The sequence below is a fragment of the Pteronotus mesoamericanus genome, unplaced genomic scaffold (assembly GCF_021234165.1).
Source record: "Pteronotus mesoamericanus isolate MK-2021 breed Mesoamerican mustached bat unplaced genomic scaffold, CSHL_Meso_final scaffold_31, whole genome shotgun sequence".
NCBI lineage: Eukaryota > Metazoa > Chordata > Mammalia > Chiroptera > Mormoopidae > Pteronotus > Pteronotus mesoamericanus.
The window spans coordinates 5,413,587-5,433,520 of NW_026555312.1; the positions used below are offsets into that span (position 1 = coordinate 5,413,587).

General features: G+C 37.7%; 1 pseudogene; it reads right to left on the bottom strand.

Moving 5' to 3' along the window:
• Nucleotides 1-2,405: 2,405 nt before the first annotated feature.
• On the bottom strand, nucleotides 2,406-3,509 carry LOC129085714 (60S ribosomal protein L4-like; annotated as a pseudogene).
• Between the last annotated feature and the right edge of the window lie 16,425 nt (nucleotides 3,510-19,934).

Sequence of the window (19,934 nt, forward strand, 5' to 3'; positions counted from 1 at the left end):
GCGAGTGATCTATGAGCAAGTAGATGACTACCCCAATGAAGAGTGACAACATCAGAGGACATAAGTTAAAAAAACAAATATTGATCAGAGAGAGGAATTAGAGAGGAAAGAGGGAGAATAGCCTGAAAGAAGCAATGGAATGCAAGGAAGATCTTTCTTCCACCTCCAAGTGGGAGGATGAACCAGGTTTGCTTTAGAACAAGAAGGTGAAGGAACTATTCAGAAGGCGAGATTGAGGATACAGCGTGTTTTGCTAATAATGGCCTGTGAATTCCAGAGAACACAGTGGAAGAGTCTCAGTAATTGAGTAGTGGTGAGAAAGATTTCAAAATAGGTGATATGAAGAACTTCAAGTGGGAGATGAAAGGTGTGTAGGATTTCTTATGGTAAAGGCTATAAACAGGGGTAATAAGGACTAAATTTCAACCAAATGAGAGGAAATGATTGTTCAGTTTCCATTTTGAGTCAACAAAGTAACTGTAGTTAAAATTTTCTTATTTGAAAGGGGAAAATTAGTTTAGTTCATTTTCATGTCACGTTTGTTCTGTTTCCCTTGTTATCACATGTCCCAGCAGCCTGAGGGAAAAACGGGAGGCTGGAGCAGCCCCCAGGGTCCAGGCTGGGAACCTCATTATCGGTGGGCTTGATGATTCCTTGTACCGCTGGCCTTGCACTTTTGGTTTTAAATCTGCCTTTATGAGTCCCAAGAAGTATCCAAGCAGTTTGGCCCTGACAAAGTTAGGTAAGAAACTTTATACGTCCTGATTTGGACGTTCTTTACACTCTTGTTACAGCGGCCCTGTGAATTCTTTATGTCATACACTGGACCTACGTTAAAAACATCCAAATTTACCTGGCACTCATTCTTATGAAGCTTAAAAGTTTCTATTTTTCTAAGTAAATGCCAGCTGATCCAAAATTAATTCAATGTGATTGTGTTCAGAGGTAGTAATTTTTGGCTGCTTAGTCGCCATGTGTAATGTAACTTTGGCTTTCCAGAGACAAAGGAGTAGCTCTATTGGTTTCAAATGTATGAAGATCAAGACCAGTTGTCTTCAAACTTTTTTTTTTTACACACTACCAAAAGAATTTTGAAAAGTACATCTATCCTTTCCCCAGTTTTATACCAACATCCAAAATTTTTCTCATGAAATTAAATAATTGTAAAGGAAGTGATTTCAAGTGTTCTGTCATAAAGATTGATATTTAAAAATAAAATGGTGACATAAATCTTAAGTATAGAAATAAGTGGAATTGAATGCCATGGCGATTTCATACCATTTAAAGAGTAAATAAAAAATTGTTTCCACCCTGATCAGTGTGGCTCAGTTGGTTGGATGTCGACACAAAGCAAAATGTTGCAGGTTTGATCCCTGGTCAGGCACAGGCCTGGGTTCTGGGTTCGGTCCCCAGTTGGTCAAGGCACATATGAGAAGCAACCAAATGAGGTTAGAGTTTCTCTCTAACACTGATATTTCTCTCCCTCTCTTTCTCACTCTCTTTTTCCCCTCTCTCTAAAAATACACAAATAAAATCTTTAAAAATTATTTTTTAATTGTTTCTTAGCTATCATTGTTCCCTTTTCTTCTTGAACTTTTTAAACTTTTTTCTTACTTTTCAGTTACAATTGATGTACAATATATTAGTTTCAGGTGTACAACCCCATGATCAGACATTTATATAATCTACAAAGTAATCACTCCAATAAATTCAGCACCCATCTGACACCAGTAGCTATTACAATATTATTGACTATATTCCATATGCTATACTTTACATCCCCATAACTATTTTGTAACTACTAATTTACTTCTTAAACTTTTGTAATTCCATTTCCCTGATAGAATTTTATCCTGTTATATATTTTATGCATTTTAATTTATTTTCAACCTACCATACTCTGCAGTAAAAAATAAATTGACTTCATTTTTCCTCAGTGCCTCTTTGATTGGGTTTTTATTCAAAATTAGCAGTGCAAAGTGATTTGACCTTTCTGGAGTAGATTTCAGTTTACACTGCAGGCTTCTTCTGTGGTGGGTTTCTTTTCTGTGGGCCTCTTAGCTGCTAGGTTCTTAGTAGCCACAGGCCTTTTTTTTTTTTTTTTTTGTCACCACGTTTCACAGCTCTCAAAAGCATAAATTGACATTTTAATGCCTTTTACTTTCATTTTTAAATTTTATTTTAACTTTTGAATGTGTAATCCTCTCACCTGGTTCAAAAGTGAAAACTAAATAAAAAATATACATTGAGAAATCTTATTCCCACAGTCATGTCTCCCCCCATTTTGGGTTTGTTTTTTTTTTTTAAGATTTTATTTATTTATTTTTGGAGAAGGGGAAAGGAGGGAGGAGAAGAGGGAGAGAAACACCAAGCCTTCTGCTTCATAATGCCAACAGCCCTCTTTCTTACTTCCCTACCACAAACCTCTTGCCTGAAACCCCCTTCTCATCTGATTTGGCTTCTAGCACTGCTGCTGCTTTATCCACTTGGAGCTTGTGATTCTTGGCCTGATGAAGATTGATGTTCCAGAGCCTAGTCTTTGCATATAGATTCAGCTTCAACATGGTTCTCAGGTTTCTCAGTGGATTCTTTTTCAAGACTCTGTGATGATCTTGCATGGTGCTCGGAGGGTTCTTTGGATCGCTGGGCTTTTCAAGATTCTACTAAGGTCCGTACTGAGTATCTTGTGCATGGGAAGGTTGTAGTTCCTCTTGAGGGAGGCAGCTTTATGCCAAGTGCCATACAGATCATCTAACTTGGTGGAAAGCATTTTCAGTCCAAATGCAGAAATGGCCTACATGCCCACCAGGAGCAAGTTTCAAAATGTTTAGGTTGCTTACATTAAGCAGGTAATTCCAGGGATGTTTCTGATGGCTTTGATGATACCATTGTCCTCATTATAGATGATGCAAGGTCCCCTGTGCTGGATACGACAACGGTTTCTCATTTTGCCTTTGCCAGCTCTCATTTGCTAAGAGGCATAGACCTTTCTGATATCATTCTAGGCCTTAATTTTCTTAAAAAGCAAAACAGCCTCACTGGTCTTCTTGTAGCCTTCAGCTTTTTCTTCAACCACCAAAAGAAGTTTAGGAACTTCCTCAATATAATGACCATTGCTCTTAAGGCCCAGGCAGCCAGGGTAGAGCATACTGCATGTCTCTTCTGTGTTTTGTTTATTCTGAGGTGCCAACAGCACCAGGTTTTAGTTGGTACAAACGTCTGGCTCCCACAACAAAAGCACCCTGGCCAGAACCATGAGTTTCACCACCATGAACTCTGGGAATTTAAGCCACAGCTCTGCCAGTACACCAAGACACAACACCGGTTTGATGACCTGCCAATTCACTGACAGCATAGGGCAGTCTATTGTTTTTGTGCAAGTTGGCATACGAAGTTTACAATATCGACAAAGTAACATTTTTGCCAGGTGATTTCCCCTTTTTGGAGTACACAGGTATAAATGGATGAGCCTGTGCCATGATAAGGAGGGGAAATGTCCATGCTCCTCTCAACCCCACAGGAAAAGCATAAATTGACACTTTAATGCCTTGTGCTTTCATTTTTAAATTTTATTTTAACTTTTGAATGTGTAATCCTCTCACCTGGTTCAAAAGCAAAAACTAAATAAAAAATATACATTGAGAAATCTTATTCCCACAGTTATGCCTCCCCCTGTTTTTTTTTAAGATTTTATTTATTTATTTTTGGAGAAGGGGAAGGGAGGGAGAAGAAGAGGGAGAGAAACACCAATATGCGAGACAAATATCAATCGGTTGCCTCTCGCATTCCCTCAACAAGAGACGTGGCCTGCAACCCAACCATGTGCCCTGACCAGAAATCGAACCAGTGACCTTTCAGTTTGCAGGACAACATCCAACCCACTGAGTCACACCAGTCAGAGCTCCCTTTCTACCTTGTCCCTACTTTGCATAGATAATTACTTTTGTTAACTTAGAATGCACTTTTCCAGTATTCTGTATATATATATATATCTAAATAAAAGGAAAATTGAATATTTTTTAATTGAATATATATTTCATCCCCCATTTTATATAAAAATGAATTACTTTATTACATTTTTTTAAAAAAGTACAGAATGACAATCCGCTGATTAGACTAATGAAAATGTACTAATTAAACCAATATCAAATAACACTCCTGGTAAGAACCCCCTCCTTTCCCTTTCCCTTGATAGTTAAGTTGAACCACAGAACTCACCTTACGTTCTCCAAGGACATTTCAGAAACCTATGGTGCTTTTATAATAGTTCTTTGAATTCAATACCAAGGAAAACAGAGGTTGTAACTGGCAGCCCTGGGCAGGCAGATTTTGTTTGGTCCACCATTTACAGATTGGGACATTTCACAAAAAGATCAAGATTTCCAATTATTTTGAAAATCAGATAATCCACTAACCAAGTCTTTCATTCACTCACCAACAATGAATTGACACTGAGTAACACACCCTCTTTATAGGGGGCCTGTGCTCTGCAGTTTTCCATAGTCCCCCTAATTCCCTAATTTTCATGTTCCAGCCCCCAGAACATGTGTATCTTTCCAGGCTGATCCTTGTAGGCTTTTGACTTTGTGACCTCTGAGTTAACCTCACAGTGAGTGATTTGGGAAAATAGACTTAATTGGGAACTTCTTTGAAGTTTCAAAATGGGAAGCAAGAAATGGACTAGTGAAGAGAACAAAGAAGATAATAGGCTCTGAATTAATACTCAGTTAAAAAGATCCCATATTTTATGTGAAATTCCCTGAGAACAGAATAGACAAAAGGAGTTTTACACTATTTAGCCTACATCCACTAGATGGTATCAGGCATTGGTAAGGCAAGGTGGTTTGACTGAATGCACTCCAGGAAAAATGAAGTCTGTTGTGAGTAAATCACAAGAATGTGGATTAAAATGAGAAATAACTCTCGCTTTAATCTTCTGTTAAAAGGCAAATTGTATATTAAATAAAAAAAAAAACTACAATGGTCCTCTAATTTTCCACTAACACGGCCACCACACATTATGAATCTACTGTGTCCAAAATGTTATAAAATGATGATTAGAGTGTATACACAAGGAATTTAATACAATGTAGGCCAGGTATTTCATATATCTGGTTTTAATATGAAATGCTTAGAAAAAAAAGGAATGATTAAAATTTGAGGGCAAATTCTAAGTCATTGTATATTCCTAATACCTAGCACAGCACCTGGCATATAGAAGGTAATACACAAACATATGTTGAAGGACTAGAGAATGACTAGATGAGGCTTCCAAGAGGATAAAAAGCATAAAAAATAGAATAGATTTTGCCGTGGTCACATGACTCAGTTAGAGTGTTGTCCTCATATTCAAGGTTGTGGGTTTGATCCCTAGTCAGGGTATACATAAGAGTCAACCGACAAATGCTTGAATGAATAGACCAACAAATCAATGTTTCTTATACTTCCTCTCAAGTCAATTTAAAAAAAGAATATATTTGAAGGATTTTTTTTAACTTGAAAGCAATATTCAAAATCTGAAACATATAATGGATGACAATCATTTTTCCATTCCTTATTCTTATTGGTACTGATGAAATATGTTTTCTTTTAATAGTTCCTTATAAAAAGAAAAACCTATAATAATTTGCTGCTATAACTTTCGTCTGACTTGAGGTATAACACTGTAATTCTGGGAATTGAAATTCCCTTTATTGAAAATGTTACACTAAAAGACTTATATTGAGAGAGAAGCAAGATGACAGGGGACTGAATGGAAGTCACACTGACCTCCTCCCAGGAAAAATCTGGAATTACAATTAAATTGTGGAGAAATCGCCTGGAAAAAACAACTGAACAATAGTGAGACAAAAGCCTTACAACCTCAGACAGACACAAGAATCAGCTTTAGCACAACCTGACTGGTAAGGAGTGTGGTGGAGACTGGAGAAGCTTAGCTGGGCACCCACAGGAAGTAGTGCCAGAGGGATATTTAAGCAGCCAGTTGGATACCCCTGAAAAGAGTGGGGTCTAAGCCATAAGTGGGGATCCCCAGCCTCCAGCACCAGAGCCCAAAAAGTATGTGAAAACCAGCAGAGTGGCTCTCTGCCAGATATGGGTGGCTAGAGATGCAAAGGGCCATGTAAGGGGCCAATTCATAAATTTTTATTTGCTACCACTTACCCTGGGCTCTGGCAAAGGTGGGGGCAGAGTGGGCTAGAGACATCTGAGCAGAGACTGGGCAAGGAGATTTTGGGGAGAAAACTGAGAGAATAGACAGCAGGATCCCGATGCTGACTGATTCCCCCATATGGCAGCAGCCCTCTTGCTCAGGTAGACCATTCCCCTGAAGGGCAGCAGTGTGAGAATACAATAGCCCTGACCCTAGGAGGGACTCAGCTCTGGCCCTGTAGTGCTTAATCCTGACTGCTTAGTACAGACTGGCAGCCACAGACAGTAGATCCCTGGCAAAGGGGGCGCTGAATGGACTATAGACACTAGAGGAAAGCTGAGGATGGACGCTTTGGGGAGAGAACTGAAAGAGTAGCTGGTGGGATCCCTGTGCTGAGTAATCCCCCATTCGACAGCAGCCATCTTGCTCAGGCAGACCAATTCCATGAGCGGCAGCACCGTGAGTGGAAACAATAGCCCTTCCCCAGGAGGGGCTCTGCCCTGCCTTGTGGTCCCTAAGCCTGAATGCTGGGTGCACAGTGACTAGATGAACAGCTGAAGGAGACAGTCACAAACAGTAGATTACTGGAAGTCTCGAACAGGCTGCCTAAGGTCAGACAGGGACGACCTCTGACATCACCAGAAGCAGTTCCATAAAGCAAAAAACAGCTATAAATACTAGAGGCTACCAAGATGAAATCCACTGGGGTCTTCTCCGTGATGTGTGATGTTTTCTTTACTACATAGCTTTTTAAAGTCTATTTCAGGTCCATCAAATTTGCACATATTAAGTCATTACATTGTGAGACTGACACGCTACCTACTACGCTAATGAGACACCTAAGTCATTAGATTGTATACTAATAGTCTATCTCTCTCCATTCTTATAATAGTCTTAATCTCTTTACAGCCTTCTTAATACTGGTTCGTTTGCTATTGATAGTGGGTTTGCAGAGGGGACTTATTTTTGCAGATGTGGGTTTGTTTCCTGAGCTTTCTGGTTTTGTTCTGGCAGCACCTGCACAAAAACACACAAGACGTGATGGGAAGCTGGAGGGAAGGACCCACCAAAGAATGGTCACACAACAATCAAAACCCAATTACTTCCAGGGAGCCAACATGAACAGCATAAAAGGCATCCAAGCAGCATCAGGTTCAGGAAATCAAGGAGGCTGCACCACTGAATCCCACAGGGCTCCTACCACAGAAGTTTACGCCACAAAGTCAGAAATCAGGACAGATCAATTTAAGAAGCAGACGCAAACTCGCAAATACTGGGAAGACAAAGAAATAACCCCACAACTGAAAGGAAAGGATGACTCCTTAGAAAGAGACCTAAAGGAGATAGAGGCAAGTAAACAATCAGATACTGAGTTGAAAACAATGGTTATAAGGAAGCTCAATGAGCTCAGAGAGCTCAGGGAGAATTACCAAAAACTACAGGGAAACTATGAGGAACTTACTGAAAACTATATCAGAATGAAAAAGGACTTAGAAACTATCAACAAGAGGCAAGAGGAAATGAAGAACACAATTTCTGGATTGAAGAACACAGCAGAAGGAATCAAGAAAAGACTTGATGAAGCACAGGACCGAATCAGCGAGCTGGAGGACAAGGTAGAGAAAAGCTCCCAGAGACAGCAAGAAAATGAAAAGACTCAAAAAGAATGAAGAGGCATTTAAGGAAATGAGGACAACCTGAAATGTAATAATGTTCATATAATAGGGATACCAGATGGAGAAGAAGAGGAGCAAGGGATAGAAAACCTGTTTGAAAAAGTAATGATGGAAAACTTCCCTAATTGGAGGAGAGACAAATTCACACAAGTCCAGGAAGCACACAGGGTGCCTCCCATTCAAGAGGAACCCCAATGAGGCCCACTCCAAGACACATCATAATTAAAATGGAAAATATCAAAGACAAAGAGAGTTCGTAAAGGCAGCAAGGGAGGCCCGATCAGGCTGGCAGCTGACTTCTAACAGAAACACCACAAGCCAGAAGGGAATGGCAAGAAATATTCCAAGTAATGAAAAGCAAAGGCCTGCAACCACGGCTGCTCTTCCCAGCAAGGCTTTCAAATAAAACATAAGGTGAAAGAAGGAGTTTCCCAGACAAAAGAAGGCTAAAAGAATCACCTCCACCAAACCAGCATGACAAGATATGCTAAAGGGACTGCTTTAAGAAGATGAAGAAAAAGAATGAGAAAGAGAGGAACACAGGTACAAAGGGGAAAAATGAATAAAGACCTATCAATAATAACTTTAAATGTAAATGGACTAAGTGCTCCCATAAAAGACATAGGGTAGCTGAAGGGATAAGAAAGCGTGACCCGCACATATGCTGCCTACAAGAGACCCACGTCAGGACAGGCTGAGAGTAAAGGGATGGAAAAAATATTCCAAGCAAATGGACAGGAAAAGTAACTGGGGAGGCAACATTTATATCAGACAAGATAGATTTCAAAACAAAGGCCACAAAAAGAGACACAGAAGGGCGCTTCATAAAATTCAAGGGAAGAATCCATCAAGAAGACATAAACACTGTAAACATGTATATATGCACCCAACATAGGAGCGCACAAAGAGATAAGGAAAATCTTGGAGGACTTCAAGAAAGATGTAGACAGCAACATATGACAGTAGGGGATGTTAACACCTCACTGTCAACAATGGATAGATCTTCCAAACAAAATATCCACAAGGGTATTGCGGAACTGAATGCCGCATTAGATCAAATGGACCTAACTGATATACATAGAACCTTTCATCCCAAAGAAGCAAAATATACATTCTTCTCAAATGCACATGGAACGTTTTCAAAGATAGACCACATGATAGCACACAAAACAAGCCTCAACAAATTCAAGAAAATTGAAATCATAACAAGCATTTTCTCGGACCACAGGGCCTTGAAACTAGAAACCAGCCTCAAGGAAGAACACTCAGAAACGTTCAAACTCATGGAGACTAAATAGCATGCTCTGAAAGAATGAATGGGTCAATAATGAGATCAAAGAAGAAATCAAAGAGTTTCTGGAAGCAAACGAAAATGAACACACAACAGTCCAAAACCTATGGGACACAGAGAAGGCAGTCCTGAGAGGGAAGTTCATAGCAATACAGGCCTACCCAAAAAAGATAGAAATATTTCAAATAAATGGCTTAACCCTATGTCTTCAAGAACTAGAGAAACAACACCAAATAAAGCCCAAAGTCAGTAGAAGGAAGGAAATAATTAAGATCAGAGCAGAATTGAATGACATAGAAACTAAAAGAACAATTCAAAGGATCAATAAATCTGGAAGCTATTTTTTAATAAGATAAACAAAATTGACAAGCATTTAAGCAGATTCCTCAAGAAAAAATGGGAAAGGACCAAATAAATAATATTAAAAATTAAAAGGGTGAAATTACAACCAATAATACAGAAATACAAAAGACTGTAAGAAATTACTATGAACAATTATATGCCAAGAAATATGAAAACGTGGGTGAAATGGACAAATTTCTAGAAGAAGCATAAATAGTAGGTACAAAATAGACAGGGGAAAGTTAAGAATAGTATAGGAAATGGAGAAGCCAAAGAACTTACATGTACAACCCATGGACATGATCTAAGGCGGGGGAATGCTTGTGGCAGGGGGGTGCAGGATAGAGGGCAATAAAGGGGAGAAAAAAATGAGACAACTATAATAGCATAATCAATAAAATATATTAAAAAATAAAGTGTTTGGGGAAAGAATCTGAGTCACAAAATAGGTAATCTTGTTCACCTGATTTCAGAGCATCTTCTGTTGCAAAGGCTATTCACAAAGGACACACATTTTCTTACATTCTGGGGTCATTCCAAGATACTCATTCACATAAACCTTCCTAAACCTCCAGCTCCCCATCCCCTGGTATTCTGTTCTTCCTTTCAAGTTCCTGAACATGTGACCAAACCCTTAGTTCCTATACTTGAACGGAGCTGATATAGATCTACATTTCAATTTATCTCTCTTTCTTGGCAAATGGACCATAAGATGGACTGGTCAAAGTTATGCCCCCTGGAAGAATTTCTTTTCTTCATTGTCCTAAGTTGGACTGCCATAGCCATTCATGGGGAGTCATCTGTAGTCCAGGCTTGAATTTCTTTTTCCTTTGTCAGCTGGCCATAGGGAACTCTGTGGAATGAGTGTGAAAGGTGTAGGCATATTGTAAGAGACACCTGCTCATGAAACTCACTTTGGTCTTCAGAATTTACTTAAACCTGATCTTGTATGTGCCAGTTCCCCTTGATAATGGAAAGCTTGACTTACCAAATTTATCGTTCGGTGGCTCAGACAACAACCACTTAAGATGAGCAACTCACATAATACTGGGTGTCCTGTGGGCAGGTCGGAGTGGCTGGATGCCTTGGTAAGGTACATGCATTCCAGGGTTGGTAGAGAAATCTCATGGAGATTCAGAGAGCAGCTACTTTAATGTGGTTTTTAGGAATCCAGTGGTCAGAGGCTTGCTGAAATAACCTCTTCAAAGTGAAAGACAAATTGTTATATCCTTTACCCTCGCCATAAAAAAGGAGGTACAGAGTCTGAAAGTCTCTTTGGGTTCTGGAGGCAGCATATTCTACACTTAGGATGATTTCTCCTGCCATACACTGGGTGATATGCAAATGTGTCAGCTCTAAAGGAGCTTGGAGCCGGAAAGGGCATTCCAGCAAGCGTGCAATCATCCCTGCCACTTGGGTCATATGATCCAGCAGGCCCTATGGTGTTGGAGGTGTCAGTGATAGTGAAGAAGAAAAAAAAAAAAGGCAGCAATAAGGGCCTATAGAGAACCCCAGTGGGAGAATCACAAGGCTGGCTTCTGAGATTTTGGAGAAAGATCATACCATCCACAGCAGAAAATTACATATCATTTGAAAATCAATTCTTGGCAAGTTAGTCTGTGTAGAGGCAGAATGCTTGACTATGAAACATCAAGTGACCACTGCATCCAGAACTTTCCATTATAAGCTATGTTTTGTCGATTCCACCAAGCCAAAAAGTTGGATAGGCCCAATAGTAATCTCTTACAAGATGGAAATTATATATCCAGGATCAACTTCAAGCAGGGTAACACAAATAACAAATGAGCAAAAAGCTCAGACCCTTGTTTTACCCATCATAGACAGTTACATTAGTCTCCCTCTCATAGCTTTTACTGTAGCTTCATGAAGGGTTCCTATGACCAGCTGAAGCGGAAGGAGAAGCCCAAGATTAGTTTATGGGTGAGTTAATTCATTAAGTATATACAGGCTAAAAATGAATGACTGCATTATAGCTACATTCAGACATGGTCCTGGAAGACTGTGGAGAGGGGAAATCTCAAAGAACAAAGCAAAGATCAGAGTACCTGGTCGTCTGCTTTGGTGGAAAGAGAAATGGTCTGAAGTAAGAGTACATATAGATTCCTGGGTCATGGGCAATGGCTTGGCTGTCTCATTGGAGGTCTGGAATGAAAAGGACTAGAAGACCAGAGAAAAAGAAGTCTAAGTAGAGGAACATGTACAGAAGTGTGGGAATGAGTACTGGGTTGGCCAAAAAGCCCATTACATTTTTTCCATATGATGGATCTAGTAGTGCTTAGTTGTCTTTAACTTTATTCAAAACAATTTTGTTAGATTGTATTGTGACAGCTATCATATCAGCATACAATTTAAAAAACTTATCAAAATTGAGGTTTTGTGCAGTTATTTTAATATGGAAGATGGAAGAAAATGACACAACATTTTTGACATATTATGCTTTATCATTTCAAGAAAGGTAAAAACACAACTGAAAAGCGAAAAAAGAGTTGTGCAGTATATGGAAAAGGTGCTGTGACTGATCATGTGTCAAAAGTGGTTTATGAAGTTTCTTGGTACTATTGACATTTTGGCCAAATTAATTCTTTGCTGTGTAATTGTCTTATGCACTGGAAGATGTTTAGCAGCACCCCTAGCCTCTACCCACTAGAAGCCAATAGTGAGAGACAGCCAACATACTCAAAATATCCTAATCAATAAAGTTATTGATGAAAATAAAAAACATGTCCTTTATTTTATAGAAAAAACCATATGGACTTTTTGGCCAACCCAAAATAAAGTGTGAAGATTTTTATATCACATGTTAATACTCACCGGAAAGCATCCCCCACATACTAAACAACCAAGTAAACAAAATAGCTCAGCCAATTGATATTTGACCAGACTTCTCCACAGCAGCCCCAGAGCTGACATAATGGAGATGATCATGTGGCAGAAACAGAAGTTACATATGGGCCCAGAAATATGGACTCACATTTAAAAAGACCAATCTAGTTACTGATGTCTCAAATGTTTAACTTGTCAGCAACAGTAAGCCTTCAATATAATATTATTTCTCTAGGAAATCATTGTGAACATTGATTGGGATTCTCCCCCTTCTGAAGAGGCTAGTAGTTCCTTCTCGAAAGGATAATTCCTATTCCAGGTATTAGTTTATCTTTCCTGCCCACAGAGCCTGCCAGGACTACAATCCAGAGCATATGAAATGCTTGATCCACAGGCATTGAATCCCACCCATACCATGTAGCATCTGATCAGGGGACCTGCTTTAGAGCAAAAGTGCAGGGATGGACATATGACCATGGGTTCCACTGGTCATATCATGTACCACACCATCCAGATGCAGCCAGGCCCAACAAATGTCCAAATGACCTTCTAAAAATGAAACTGAAATACCAACTAAATCTGTCTGCCTGCTTGGGTATCTATCTATCTGTCATATACCAAAAGTGCTAACAATGATTATTTCTATATGGTGATTTTTTTTATTTTCTTCTTTTTGCCTATCTGTATTTTCTATGGTTTCTGAATCTATTAGTATTAAGGGGGGGGGGGGGAGTAAAGAAAACTCCCCTTTTTCATTGCTCCAGAAAATAGTCCTCTAACTTCTGAGCTCTATTATCTTTGCCTTTTCTTTCTTAAAAGCTCAAATATCTATGTGGCTCTTTGTCACCATTAAAAAACAAAAAAAAACCTTCTGGCATTTCCTTAGAACCACAGAATGACTTCCCTGTAACCACTGACTGCAAAAATCTGCATCACTGAGGCACTCATCCCCCATTGCCCCTAGACCCCCTGAACCTGTCTGTTTTTTCCATCAGCCTTCTGAGAGTTTCTTACAGAATCTAGCAAAGAAATTTACCTTGATACCTTCTGAGTTCTAGAAACCTGCTATGACTTATCTCAAGTCCCAGAAACCCCTATTTCATAGTGAATCTTTATTAGTTATCTATTGCTGCATAATAATCGCAAAATTCGCAGTTAAGGCAACATTTATTATCTCACACCATTTTGAAAGGTCAGAATCCAAAAACAGCTTAACAAGGTGTATCTGGCTTAGCGTCTCCTTTGATGTTGCTGACAAGGTCGTCACCTGAAGCCTTGAGTGGAGCTGAGGATCTGCTTCCAACGTGCTTATGCACATGGCTGTTGGCTCAATTTCTTATAGACTGGACCCTTCCTCACAACATGGCAGCTCATTTCTCTCAGAATGAGTGATCCAAGAGAGTAACCTTCACAGAAACTGTAACTGTAATATCTTTTATGGCCTAGTCTTGGAATTGACATGACAATTATGTCATATTCAGCTTGTTAGAAGCAATTCACTAAGTTCAGTTCACATTTAAGGGAAGGTAAGACTCTTGAAGGGGAGAATATCAAAGAATTTGTGGACATATTTTAAAACTATCACAGAGTCCAGCTTTAAAAAGACTCCCCAAAATAGCAAGATCCATCCATCCCATTAGTTTCCGCTGAATCTTAAGCTGTCTGTCTCCATAGAATAGTGCCAAATTGCAGAGTTCAGCACAAACTGGGTATTTGGAACCCTAGATATCATCAATTAATATCCCACTGAGCTATGGAAGCCAACACTTACTCCTCCTGAACACATGTGGATAAACCCAAGGGTGTCATTAGATTCTTAAAATTTTTTAAAGCATAATTTCTTTTAGATTGCCAAGTACACTGTTATTTTCCTTAAACCCACAAAATACATTGAGCTCTAAGGTCACAGAACTACAAAGAAAGGCCATAGACTATAAAAAGGAGTGGTTTTTTTACTCAAAGAACCATTAATTTCATTCTAATTTTGTTCAAAGAAATAAATGAAAAACCAAAAAGTGAAAGGAAGGAAGGAAGGAAGGAAGGAAGGAAGGAAGGAAGGAAGGAAGGAAGGAAGGAAGGAAGGAAGGAAGGAAGGAAGGAAAGAAGGCTGATATAATGGTATCAAATGGTAAACTTGGAATCTGTAGGCCTAAAAAGTATGGGAGAAAAAAATCTGAGTTCAATGATCAATTAAAGTTTGATAAACTAAATCAACTTCTGTCCCCAGGCATGATGGAATACAGGAAGTAGATTTACTCATACCAGAAACAACAACACGAAACAGGCAAAATACCTTTGAAACTTAAGAAACTACCTTAAGGAATTAGAAAGAAGGGCAAATTAAACCCAGAGTAAATGGAAAAGAAATAGTAAAGATAAAAATAAATGAAATGGAAAATAAAAAAGTAATGAAACCAAAAGCTGATCTTGGAGAAGATCAGTAAAATTGATAAATTAATATATTCCTACAGAAAAATCAAGAATATGCAAATTATCAATATCAAGAATGAAGGTGATGATACCACTAAAGATTACACAGCTATTAAGATTATAAGAACCCTGACCCATGTGGCTAAGTTGATTGGGCATCATTCCACAAAGCAAAGGTTGCTGGTTCATTTCCCATTCAGGGTACTTGTCTGGGTTGCAAGTTCCCAGTTAAGGCACATGCCTGTGTGCGGGTTCAGTCCAGTTGGGGCACATATGAGAGGCAACTGATCAATGTTTCTCTCTCATAACACTATTCCTCTCCCTCTCTCTAAAAAATAAATACATATATATATATATATATATATATATATATATATATATTTATCCTCACCCAAGGACATTTTTTTCATTGCTTTTAGAGAGAGAGTATGTGTGTATGTGGGAGAGAGAAACACTGACATGAGAGAGAAACATTTTGGTCTACAGGATGATGCCCCAACCAACTGAACTACACCAGCTAGAGCAATAAATAAATATATTTTTTAAATATTTTATGTATTTATTTTTTGAGATGGGGAAGAGGGGGAGAGAAACTATAGACCAATATACCAAGTGAATATAGTGCAAAAATTCTAAAAATATTTTTAGTAAGTCAAATTCAGCAATATAAAAGACATAATACATCACAGCCAAATAGGGTTTATCCCAATGATGCAAGGTTGGTTTAACATTTAACAATCAATCATTAAAATGCACCATATTAACAGACTGATAAAAAAAAGCCATATAAATATCTCAATAGATGGAGAAAAAGCATTCAACAAAACCCAACATCATTTGCTGATTAAAAACTCTCAGCAAAATAAGATGAGAAGGAAACTTCCTCAACATAATAATGAAATATAATAAAAACCTATGTTAACATCATACTTAATGGTGAAAGATAGAATGTTTTCCATTTAAGATTAGGAACAATCAACAGTAACAAGAGGGAAAGAGGGAGGTGGGTAACGGGAAAAGAAGGGGAAGGGTCAAATAAAGGAACATAGATAAAGGACCCATTGACAAAGCCAAAGTGGGGAAGGATTGGGGTGGGGGGTGGGGGTGGGTAGGGCAGGGGAAAGTGGTGGCTGGAAAATGGAGACAAATGTATTTTAACAATTAAAAAAAAGTTGAAATTAAAGCATTGTGAAAGAGAATTAAAAAATTTAAAAAGTGGGAAAAAAAAGATTAGGAACAAACCAATGATATTCATTCTCACCACTTCTATTCAATATCGTACCAGAGGTTTTAGCCAGAGCAAAACATTAAGAAAAAGAAATAAAAGACAACTAGATCAGAAAGAAAGAGTAAGATTTTTTTTAGTCACAGATGAAATAATTATCGATATACAAAATCTGACAGAACTTCCAAAATCTTCTAGAACTAATAAATGAATTTAGTAAGGTCTCAGGACACAAAAACTGATTGTATTTCTATATACATGGAAGAAACAGTTAGAAATTGAAAATTTTAAATACCATTTGGAATAGTGTCAAAATATAAAATACTTAGGGATAAATCTGACATAAGATGTGAAAGACCCATACACTTAAAACTACAAAACATTGTTGAAATAAATGAGAGAATAACTAAATAAATGGAAAGCTATGCCTTGTACATGGATCAGAAGACTAAATATTGTTAAGATGGACATTATCTCCAATTTTTTCTAAAGATTCAGTGTAATTACAATAAAAATCCCACTAGACTTTTTCACAGAAATTCATGTAGAAAGGCAAAAATCCCTTAATAGCCTAAATAATTTTGAGAAAATAAAAAAGATAACAAAATTGGAAAGCAAACACTACCCGATTTCAAAGCCTTATTATAAAGCTACAGTATTCAAGACTGTGTGCTATTGGGGTAAATGTGGACAATAGAGCAATTCAATAGAATAGAAATTTTGAGAAAAAGACCCACATACTATAGACAACTGATTTTCAACTGATTTATACATTTTTAAGTGTATAAAGTAGATCTAGTGGAACAAGGATAGTCTTTTTAAAAAATGGTGTTGAGACAATTGTATATCCAGATGCAAAACAATGAACTTCAATCTACACCTCATACCATAAGCAAAAGTTAACTCAAAATGGATCGTAATCTAAATGTAAAACCTAAAACTATGACACTTATGGAAAAAAGAAAGGATATAATCTTTGTGATAATTTTATAGACCAAAAGCACAATTCATAAAGGAAGATTAATAAAGTGAACTTCATCAAAATCAAAAACTTCTGCTTTTCAAAAGGTATTGTTAAGAGAATGAGAAGGCAAGCCACTGATTAGGAGTGTTTTTAATGCACATATCTTACAAATGACTTATATTCAGAGTACATAAAAAAATTTTTACAACTCAATAAGAAGACAAACAATCCAATAAAAAAAAGTGAGCAAAAGATTTGAGTAGCTTCATCAAAGAAAATATACAGACGGCAAATATGCACATGGAAAGATGCTCATTATTAGCCATTAGGGAAATGCAAATTAAAATCACAATGAGATACTACTGTGTAGTCACTATAATAAAAAAGATAGAAAATATAAGGTGTTAGCAAAGATATGAAGAAACCGGAATTTTGTACGTTGCCAGTAGGAATGTGAAACATTCCCAACCAATTTGGAAGTCTTTTAAAAAGTTAGATATATGCCTATCACATGATCTAGCCAACCCCTATGTATTTATTCAAGAGGAAAGTAAGCCTATGTTTATACAAATACTTGTATAAGAATGTTCATAGCATATTTATTTGTAATAGCCCAAAACTGGAAGCAACCCAATGTCTATTTGTGGGTGAATGGATAAAGAAATTGTGATATAGCCATACAATGGTATACTACTCAAAATAAAAAACAATGAACTATTTTTTAAAGATTTTATTTACATATTTTTAGAGAGGGGACGGAAGGGAGAAAGAGATGGAGAGAAATGTTGATGAGAGAGAGAAACATCAATTGGTTGCCCCTGGTATGTGCCCTGACTGGGGACCAAACCCGTGCAACTCAGGCATGTGCCTTGACCAGGAATTGAACCAAAGACTTTCGCTCTACAGGACAATGCCCAACCAAGTCACACCAGTCAGGGCACAAAAACAATGAACTATTGATACACAGAACAGCATGCACAAATCTCAAAATAATTATGCTGAGTGAAATAATCCAGACAAAAAAAAAGTACATACTATATTATTCCATTTATGTAAAACTCTAGAAAATACGAACTAATCAATAGTGATAGAAAATAGATCAGTGGTTACCTGGGTAGGAGTGGCTGGTGGGGTACAGGGGTACATGAAAACTTGTGCAGATGATGAATACATTCCTTATGTTGATTTTGGTGATTGTTTCACAGGTGCATACATGCATCAAAACTTACCAAATTGTATACTTCAGATATATGCAGATTACTGAACATCAATTATATCTCAACAAAGGTGTTTAAAAATTATAAAAGTGATAGTTTAGCAAGGACTTGAAAGAAGTAAGAAAGTTAGCTTTGTGGCTAACTAATGGGAGATTATTAAAAAATTAACCAAATCTTGGCAGTGGGTTTTTGTTTTGTTTTGTTTTTTTTACCACCCAGCAACTTTCCTTTCTGGTATAACAGTGCCTTCTGTGACCCAGATCCCTTCTAATTTGTTGCTAGAGCTTTTGTTTTGTGATGCTGGCTATTCCAGGCCCAGCAAAACATTTCCATTCCAGGTAGTAAGAAGGAGGAAAGGGACATGCTCCTCTTACTTAGAACTCTTCCTAGAATTTGGACACACTCTTCTGCTTATATCCCATTGGCTAGAACTTAGTCACATAATCACACGCAGGCAGGGAGCACTTGGAAATCCTGTCTTCATTCTGAGCTGCCACGTGTCCAGATAAAAGTCACAGGAAAGGGGAGAATAAGGATACTGAGAAACATCTAATTAATCTTTGCCACATCTACTTCTTTTTGGGGAACTCCTTCTGTTCTCCTACAAAGCATGTGGTCCTGTTGAGGACTGCCTATCATCTTAACATCTCATTAGTCACAGAAATGGGCACATGACCAAAACTGGGCCAATGAGTGTGACAGAGAAGAGAGATGGGAACTTAGGAGCATCTGGGTCATGGGACCATCCTCAGGAAAGCCAATATACAGAGGGCACATCCCTGCTCCAGTTACCCTTGAGGCCCGCTTGGCTACATTACTCACCCCTCATTTTTGTTACCTGAGACAATATGCTTTCTACATCTCACCTGTCAACCAAAGAAAACACTAAGGGACCAGTTTTGGATCTTGAGGAGGCCTCCTAAGAGGCCCATTTCTCTAAAGAATTTACATAAGAAATACAAATGGTTAGTAAACATGTAAAAAATAAGGACAATCTCCCTTTTAATTAGGGAAAAATTGTTAAAACAAAGGAGAATACATTTTTGTTTGCCTAGCAGATTGACAAAGTTTCAAAAACTGGATAATATCCAATCTTAGTGAGGAAAGAGACATTTTAATATAATATTATGAGAATGTATATTGGTACCATATTTGCAGAAAAAATTTTTCCAATACCAACCACAATGTAAAACGTATATATCTTTTGACCAGAAACTTTACTTTTATGAAACTGCACTCCAGGAAACTATGCATAAAGATATTCATTATCACTGAAAGGAAAAGAAATCAACAGAGACAAGAGGGAAGGGGGCGGGGCGGGGAAAAGGAAGGGAAGGGGAAAGTCAAGGAACAGATAGCAAGGACTCATGGACAAAACCAAAGGGGAAGAGCTGAGGGAGGGAAGGAGGGAGGGGGCAAGGGAAAGTGGGGGGGGGGGAGGCAGAGACAAATGTATTTGAAAAAATAAATTAAAATTAAATTAAAAAAAGATATTCATTACATTGAAGTATGCATAATAATATTATTAAAGCATTATTTGAAGAAGAAAAACTTGGAGTCAAAGTGAAATATTTATTTATTAAAAATTTTCAATAAATTATGGTACATTCACATGATGGCACATTTTATAACAATTTTATAACAAGGTAATTTATAACTATGGCCCTATAGTGTGTGTGAATGAATATATATATATAACTATTATAAAGAATATGATGAATTTAGATGGTAGCATGTAGGTTATATACTATTAAATGAAAAGAGCAAATTAAAGAATAGTATATAAAATACAAT